General features: G+C 41.9%; 1 long non-coding RNA gene across 1 annotated transcript in view; it reads right to left on the bottom strand.

Moving 5' to 3' along the window:
• Nucleotides 1-1,830: 1,830 nt before the first annotated feature.
• Nucleotides 1,831-9,264, bottom strand: part of LOC119467969 — a 14,388-nt gene continuing 6,954 nt past the window's right edge. Inside the window, exon 3 of the long non-coding RNA XR_005196606.1 lies at nt 1,831-2,885. This is a non-coding gene — a long non-coding RNA (uncharacterized LOC119467969). The remainder of the gene's footprint in view (nt 2,886-9,264) is intronic.

Genomic DNA, 9,264 nt, shown 5'->3' with positions numbered 1-9,264 from the left:
CTCCACCAAAAAAAAAAACAACAACAAAAAAAAAACACCTTGTTTTTAACAAGGATTGGAGCTATTTTAACAAACATCTCTGACACTGATGCCTGCTACTCTGAAACGTCTTGACTCTCAAGTCATGGCTCAGTTTAAGATATCCAGAGGCTGACCATCCATTTAGCCCATGCTAGGCCCATGAGATAGAATAATTCCATGGAACTCAATAAGACTCCATCCAGCCTGACCTTTCTTTGCTTTTTCAAATTAGAGTATAAAAGTCACCACCAGTGGCGAATGGCCTGGATAGCTGCCCTGCAGCCTTCCCAATCTTACCCATATCACAGTCTGGAGATTTCCGACCCTGCCAGAGGGAGAGGAAAACTCAAGGCTTGGGACCTGGTTTCTGTCACCTAAAAAAAAAAACAAAGTTCAAAGTGCCAGACTGAACCTGGGTGGCACAGGAATGCAAGGGCTTTTCTTTGTTTATTTTGAGAAGGAGCAGGGACACTGTGGCATCCAAATCCCAAAACCAAGAAGGAATCACAAAGCCATTTCCCCGGTGTCTTGTTGCTCAAGAATCTCCCTCTCCCTTGTTGCTGGGTCCAGCCACAGCCTCCTGTTAACGCAGAATACTCACTAAAAGTGCCCATTGTCTGTCCAGGAGGGGCCAAGGGCCAGGTCACAACAAATCCAAAATGCTCAACAGTGGATAACGGACCCTTTCATTCTTTAAAATATGGGCACATTTAGGAAATATATAACAACCAGAATACCTCTCTCCACCATCATCAAAATGCATACAGTGCTCAGGACTGTTTATATAATTTCAAGGGTACGTGGACGGGTTCCCTGGAGCCCACCCATGGAACTTTGGCCATAAGGCCCAGATTAAGAATGATCATAAACATGTTGAAGAATTAAAAATCCCATTACTGGGTATATATCCAAAGGATTACAAATCGTTCTACTATAAGGACACGTGCACACGAATGTTCATTGCAGCACTGTTTACAATAGCAAAGACCTGGAACCAACCCAAATGCCCATCGACGATAGACTGGATAGGGAAAATGTGGCACATATACACCATGGAATATTATGCAGCCATCAAAAACGATGAGTTTGGGTCCTTTGTAGGGACATGGATGAACCTGGAAACCATCATTCTCAGCAAACTGACAGAAGAGCAGAAGATCAAACACCGCATGTTCTCACTCATAGGCGGGTGTTGAACAATGAGAACACATGGACACAGGGAGGGGAGCACTACACACTGGGGTCTGTTGGGGGGAAATAGGGGAGGGACGGTGGGGAGTGGGGAGCTGGGGAGAGATAGCAAGGGGAGAAATGCCAGATGTAGGTGATGGGGAGGAAGGCAGCAAATCACACTGCCACGTGTGTGCCTATGCAACAATTTTGCATGTTCTTCAAATGTACCCCAAAACCTAAAATGCAATAAAATAAATGGGAAAAAAAATCCTAAATGTCTAGAATTGTTTATCCACACCTGAGGAAATTCAAGGTGGAGGGGATGGGATGGATGAGGAAACAAGCTTGCATATATCCTTTTTACTTATGTCTTGATTGTTAATAGAAATTTGGCAGAAATATAGATATATGCAATATTTGTTTCTGGTGCTTTTATTAATCTGAAGCAATTTTGTTATTTTAGGGACATTAAAATTCATCATACAGAATTTAATAGACTCATAAAATAATCATGCTTGGTAAATTTAAAGGTATAATCTTGGAGACGATTAAATATTTACTAGTTGAATTTATTTTAAAACATTTTATATTTGTTGTAGGGTGTTGAAACTGCTAGGCTTTTTTTAAAATCTAGGATTAGTTTTTTGCTGTTTTATAAGAAGTAACCCCAAACTGCAAATTCTTTCCTTAAATAAAAAACTATGTTCTTTTAAAAAAAAATCTTTTGTCTATCTCACATTCACATGCCTAGAAGGACAGGTTCTGGACACTTGTTCTGTTCCTTCATACTCTTGACCCTGTCCTATCTCCTGTTTCTTCTGAGTCATTAGGGCAAGCTGCACCACAGGCATACAAGATGCTCCTATTCTCACAGTCCCTGATCAGCCATGTGCTGATCTCTGTACTGATTCTCAAAAGACTAGGACCACCAGCAAAAGACGCACTAGGTCTCTCTTCCTTTTCCTGTAAAAATGGTAGTGGCACCCTGAATGTTATAATCTTACATCTGTACCATTTTCCATTGATCCTAAGGCACGCCTTATGAGTCATCAAGAGCAACACCGTTCTTTAGACGACATGACACATTGCTTTAACTATAGTTCTCCACAGTCACCCAAGCCTCTGATTGCTTTGACGTTTCTTTCATCCATCCAAGATGTGCCAGCAGTTTCTGCTGTCATTTGGCTGGGCTTGTGATGGCCAATCCTTCTGTGAAACTCACTAACAGTTTCTTCTACTTAAGGGGTGGCTCTTACCCTCTTAGGCTCCAGAAAGCACTTCAGTTGTTACTTTGCAAAAATTATGCACTTTTGTGTTCATTCCTCCAACCATTCATATCTGCTTCACTAATATCAAATTTAAGTCCTGCTGCTCTGTTTCTATGCCTTTTTGCACACAAGGTAATTTTTCATTTTAATGCCAAATCATAGAGTAATTTTTTTGAGGATCTTTTAAACGGCAATTAAACTCATTACTTACAGTGTCAACAATACACCTAACTCAACTGACATGATGACAGTGTGAAATGCTATGACATTATTAACAACTGTATCTCCACAGAGCCTTATCATCAGTTGATCCCCAGAGATGGCAGGATAGGGAAGATGTGCATTCTAGAATCAACTAAACAGGGCTCTCACACTGTGACCATGTGCTCTTGTCTTACAGTTCTGGCAGACTCGTGGTTATAACTGAAATGAAGAGGAAAAGAATTCCAACTAAGAGCAGGATAATGATGAAATGAATAGTCCTTTCACTTCCTGCAATGTTCTGACTCCTTTTCATTACATGTCTTAATGTGAGGGACTCAGCTATTGTTCCTACCTACTCACCGACAGTATGTCATGTTACTTTACTACGATCTTAATGACAATATCCCACTACACTTCTTTTTCTTTCCTCAATAGCCTGGAAAGGGAAGCAAATGACCATCTCCTATTTCGTCTATCTATACTAATACCACAACTTTGAGTTTATGATAAGTTTCTTCCTCTCATTTTAATCATAATTCCCCATCACTTTATTGAGTAGTAGAGAGGGGAAGAGACTATTTGTAGATGATATAACTGGGACAAAAAGAGTTGGTAGGAAAACCAACACTAGCACTCAGCCTCCCAAACTTGTGTTTCTTGTTTTCTGATTTTAATACCTCTGTGGGAAAAGCCATTCCACAAACAGAAGAAACTGTTACTGAGATCCCTAAAAGAATCTCTCATCACAAGCTAGGCTTCTGGATGGGAAGAATGTGTTGTGGATTCCTAAAAGTTGAAGGCTGCTTATATACATTCAATTTAGTAAGTATGTGTGTGAAGATTGCACACAAAGCTTGCCAGGCAGGGTACTGTTGGGAATTCAGGGAGGAAAGTCATAGCCTCACCCTCCCCTGCCTCATAATCCAGTTGTTCTAAATTCGGGGATGGAGGAAGAGGCAGGGAGGGGGCACTTCATCTGTGAATCAGATTACATTCACAGGCCTCAGAAAGTTGTTCCATATCCCTCCCCCAAAACACACACACACACACACACACACACACACACACACACACACACACACGGACAAGATACTGCAAATCATTTCTTGGGATTGATACAGTTTCTGGACATTAGAGGAGTAGCTCACATCTGCACCCCATAACATCAAGCCACAAAACTCACACAGATGAGCTTTTTCTCATGGTTAGTCCCACCCAAGTACAAAGAGACCTTGCCAGTCAAATAGTTTCAGGAAGAAGCAATAGTCTCCCTTGGTGTTCGGGTTTTCTTGATTAACATCTGTCAGAGAAATTCCTTGATCCTCTCCCTCAGACCTGGTGTTTTGTGAGGCCTTCTTTCCTGGCAGGATTGATGGTGAATATTCTCCACAATGCACAGCCAGCCAGAGTACTATCTGAATAATCCATGGCCCTCCCTTAGGGGTCTGCCCACGATACCCCTTGCTCTCTGCATACCCAACCCTGTGCTCCACTTGTCTCATTACAGCCTCTGGGCAAGACCCACTGGGAGCCTCAGATTGCCTTCTGAGCCCTTGGAAAGGAGTGCTCCTTTTAAAGAGGTCAGACGACCCCACTCTGCCAGAAAACAATCTCTGGCCAGGGCTATGGCTGCAAGGAGTTTCTGGCACTTGTGAGTTGGCAAGTTGTCAGGGAGTTTCCAGTCTTTTACTACTCTCAAAAAGCAACCCGATTTTTCATTTGAAATCAGGATGTTAAAGTGTCACTGAATCGCTAGGGACTGACATTTGGGATCAGAGCCTTGTCTTGGTGGAGTCAGAGTCTCCGTATCACTTAAGGACACAGAAATCCTGGCTTCTTTCCCACATTAACTTGTGAGTATGAATATGGAGCTTTTTTAAAAAATCAGATTCTCCATATCCTCTCTTAGAAAAGGGGACAGAGTTCAAGTTCTAGTGTCACAAAGGGCCTGTTGAAACTCTGGCATTGCAGCCACTTTCTTGTGTTTGTTATTACTCTTCTCTGGATGTCAGTGTTTCAAGGCCCTGCAGGGGAAGCTCAGATGTGGCCCATTTAAATTATTACTACTATGAATTATAACATATAGTGCTTTTTCGTTAAAAAGGCTTTCCTCTTTATTATTATTTTAACCTAATCTTCATCTGACCTCCCCAATAATTTCATAGTGTATCAGCTGGGGTCCCAGCAGGGATCAGATGGTACATTGAGAGTTTAATTGAAAACTGTGTAAAGAAAGGACTATTTACAGAGATGGATCAGAGTCCAATCAGGAAAACAAAAACTATGCCAATTATTTTTATAAAGTGAATTAAATATAAAGAAAGGATTGGAGCTGTTTATATGAACTATCTGAAGTAGTCAAATTCAAAGAGACAGAAAGGAGAATGGTGGTCATCAGGGGCTAGGGGATGGGAAGTGGGGAGACATTTCAAGGGGAGAGAGTTTCAGTTTTGTAAGATGAAAAAGTTCTGGAGATTAGATGCACAACAATGTGAAGCTACTTAATACCACTGAACTGTGCACTTAAAAAGGTTAAGATGGTAAATTTTATGTGTTTTTCACAATGCAAAAAAAAAAGAAAGGGGTTAGAGATCTGAATATGTGAAAGAAACACATAAAAGTAACACAGAAAAGCAACCGTGAAGACCAGGCTAGGACCACTCAGGCCAGGGAACAAAGGGAAGAGTTTGGTGGTATCACCCAGAAGCTCAGAGCAGCATTGCAGATCTGAGCCTGAGGCCTCTGAAGAAGGGCTGCCTGTTTGTTACAGGTGCTTGAGAACAAGCACAAGGACCACCCTGAGAGTGCCAGAAAAACATGGGAGGCTGCATCCCACTGCTGCTGAGGAAAGGACGGCTGCTGAGGAGACTCTAAGAGGAATCGCAAGCAAAGAAAGGAACAGGTCCCTGCTCCTCCCTCCAGTCTGGCAGGCTCCCTGCAGCACCAAAAGCGATGTCTTTTGAAGCATCACAGCCCAGTACCAAAAACAGGGCATAAAAATGATACTGAGAAGCTGAGCAATATCAGCTTAGTGATGGGCAGGGTAAAGGGAATGGTAAAACAACCAGCAACAAGGAAAAGCAGGAAGTAATTATTACCCCTAAGTCTAAGGGGCGAGAAGAAGGGATGATGTTACAGGAACCTTGTCAGGGCCATTAAGGGCATGGCTGTGGGAGAGGGGCTGCCCAACAGGATCTGTAGCCATCTGCCTAAACCACAGCCAAGCAGGGAGGAAAGGGACAGAGGTAGGGGAAGAAATCCCCTGACTTCTCTCTTTTCCTACCTGCTGGTCACCATAGCTTAAGAAGGAATGTTGATGTCCTTCAATTGTACAACTGCATCTGGTGGCCTTAAAAGTATTTTATTTAATCAAAATGAAACCTACTATATGCCTTTATCTGCATCTTCACCTCCCCATCTAAGGATAACAGTGACGATAAAACTGAAATCCCTCTAAGTTATTATACTTCAATTCATTTTTTTCTCAATGGTTTAGCAGTAACTTGGCATGAACAAAATTTGCTTTTATTTTAGGCATGAAAAATTGGTGATTTTTACCAAATTTACTGAAAGCCTGACATGCCACTAAAATACTTATAATGGATTTTTACAAATACCAGGAATATAAAAAGCAGATTAAATGTTTATCACCTGCTTCTCTTGCTGATTGTTGAAAAATTGCTTTGGATTCAAGTTCTCCTCTAAAATGTGAATAATCATAATATACACTGCACAGGATCATAGTAAAGATGAAATGAGAAAAAAAAAAAAAAACAGTTAAAAGCACTGCAGAAAGTGGGGTTTTATTTTCTGTTACCTTCAGCTCTCCCTGGATCTGGGTCTTCTTTAAAGCAGGGGTCCCTGAATCCTAGGCCATGGACAGGTACTGGTCCATGGCCTGCTGGAAACCAGGCCGCACGTCAAGAAATGAGTGGCAAGCCAGCAAAACTTCATCTCTATTTACAGCTGCTCCCCATTGCTCGTACTACCACCTGAGTTCTGCCTTCTGTCAGATCAGCTGCAGCATCAGATTCTCATAGGAGCATGCACCCTATTGTCAACTGTGCATGCGAGGGATCCAGGCTGTGTACTCCTTAGAAAAACTGACTGCCTGATAACCTGAGGCAGTGATGCTAGTGCTGTGTAGTGGCTGAAAATACATATTAACATTGTCAGAGAGGTTTGACTGTACAGAGACTAACATAAATCAATTGCTTGCAGACTCATATCAAATTAGTGAGTGGCAAGTAACAAGCTGCATCTGGTGGCAGGCTTTATAGTGGCAAGTGAGTCGATGTCCTTCAATTGTACAACTGCATCTGGTGGCCTTAAAAGTATGTCTGAGATAACTTCAAATCTCCTTATGTTCTGGATTAAAGTCAAGGTGGAATGTCCTGAGACTGCCATAAAAGCACTGAAAAGCCTGCTTCCATTTCCAACTTTCTATCATTGTGACAGTGCAGTGACAGCAACCCAAATGAGATTACAAAGTAGGCCGGACATAAGCAACACACTTTGGGTGTCACTATGTCCCATCACTCTCAGATGGAACCATCTAGTGGCAGCGAAACAAGCTCAGAGGTCCCACTGATTCTATGGCAAGTTGTATAATTATTTGATCTTATATTACAGCGTAATAATAATAGAAATAAAGTGCACAATAAATGCACTTGAATCATCTCAAAACTACCCCCAACCCAGGATCATGGAAAAATTGTCTTTTATAAAACTGGTCCCTAGTACCAAAAAGTTGGGGATCGTTGCTTTAAAGTAGCACCATCGTAATCACCACTGCCATTAACACCACCACTACCACTCTCACAGTGACCCTCATAATCACTGCCATCATCACCATATCGCTACCATCATCATCCTCCTCACCACTAATATTCTCTTTTCTCCAGGTCTTAAATTTCTTTGCCGTTAGGGCCTTCAAAATTTTATGGAGCAAAAAACCCTCTTGGAGGGAAATGAGAGATGAGATTTGGAGTCAGAAGAGCTATGTTGGAATGCTGGGTTTGCCATTGACTAACTGTAGGATCCTTCTGAGTTTCCGAGTTTTCTCATCTGTTAAACAGAAATACGGACCTACCTCTGTTGATTATTTTTCTTTGCCCCTCCAAAACCATTATCTGCCCTCTATTTGCCATCCTATTTCGTATCTTGTAAGGATGACTTTTACAGACCGAATCCCCTAGGGTCCCTTGTATGTGTATATGTTTGTAGGAATATTGATAGAGGGTTGGAAATATATATACCAAGCTTATGTTATCTGATTTAAGAAAACAGTCATGGTGGCCAGGCTCAGTGGCTCACACCTGTAAGCCCAGCATTTTGGGAGGCCAAGGCAGGCAGATCACCTGACATCAGGAGTTTGAGACCAGCCTTGCCAACATGGCAAAACTCTGTCTCTACTAAAAATATGAAAAAATCAGTTGGGCATACTGGCATGTGCTTGTAATCTCAGCTACTCAGGAGGCTGAGGCAGGAAGATCGCTTGGAGGCTGAGGCAGGAGGATCGCTTGAACCTAGGGGCGGAGGCTGCAGTGAGTGGAGACCATGCCGTTGCACTCCAGCCTAGGCAACAGCATGAGACTCTGTCTCAAAAAAGAAAAAAAGAAAGAAAAAGAAAGCAGCAGTGGTGATAATAGTAGAAAGGTAAGAAAAAAAGAGATGAGCAAAATGAAAAACAATTACATCTGAAAATACTATGCTGAGTAAAAGAATTGAACACAAAATCATAACTATGTCTGATATCATTTGTGTGAAATTCCAGAAAATGCAAACTAATCCATAGTGACAGAAAGCAGATCAGTGGTTGCCTGGGGCCAAAAATAAAATAAGAGATTAACTATACCATGGTAGGAGGGAACTTTCTGGGGTAATGAAAATATTTGGTATCTTGATTTTGGTAGTAGTTATGAGATGAATACGTTTGTAAAAACCACTTGTGCAATCATTTGTACTAGTTTATTAATATTATGTGTAAATTATACTCAATAAAACTTGGGCTAGGAGCAGTGGCTCACACCTGTAACCACGCACTTTGGGAGGCTGAAGTAAAAGGACTGCTTGAGTCCAGGAGTTCAATACCAGCCTGGGCAACACAGTGAGACCCTGTTTCTACAAAAAGTTTTAAAAATTAGTTGGGTATGGTGGCACACACCTGTAGTTCTAGCTTGCTTGTGGGGCTGGGGTGAGAGGATCGCTTGAGCCCCGGAGGTCAAGGCTGCAGTGAGCCATCATCATCATGCCCCTGCATTCCAGTCTGGGTAACAAGACCAAAAAAATTCATGGCATAATATAAATGGAAGAATATATAAAATACAATTCTAGTAGTAATATTATTGTAAATCTGTACAACTTAAATGTGCATAGAAGGACTAGAAGATATATGGACCAATGAATACATTAGCTTGGTACACAGGTGCCTGCTATTTTGTGAGCGACAAACAAAAAAAGAAAAGAGCTGGGGCCGGGCGTGGTGGCTCACGCCTGTAATCCCAGCACTTTGGGAGGCCGAGGCAGGTGAATCACGAGGTCAAGAGATCCAGACCATCCTGGTCAACATGGTGAAACCCCGTCTCTACTAAAAATA

The sequence above is a fragment of the Cebus imitator genome, unplaced genomic scaffold (assembly GCF_001604975.1).
Source record: "Cebus imitator isolate Cc_AM_T3 unplaced genomic scaffold, Cebus_imitator-1.0 Scaffold358, whole genome shotgun sequence".
In the NCBI taxonomy this organism is placed as follows: Eukaryota; Metazoa; Chordata; class Mammalia; order Primates; family Cebidae; genus Cebus; species Cebus imitator.
Note: the sequence above shows the minus strand (reverse complement) of the source record. Positions and strands in the feature narration are given on the sequence as shown.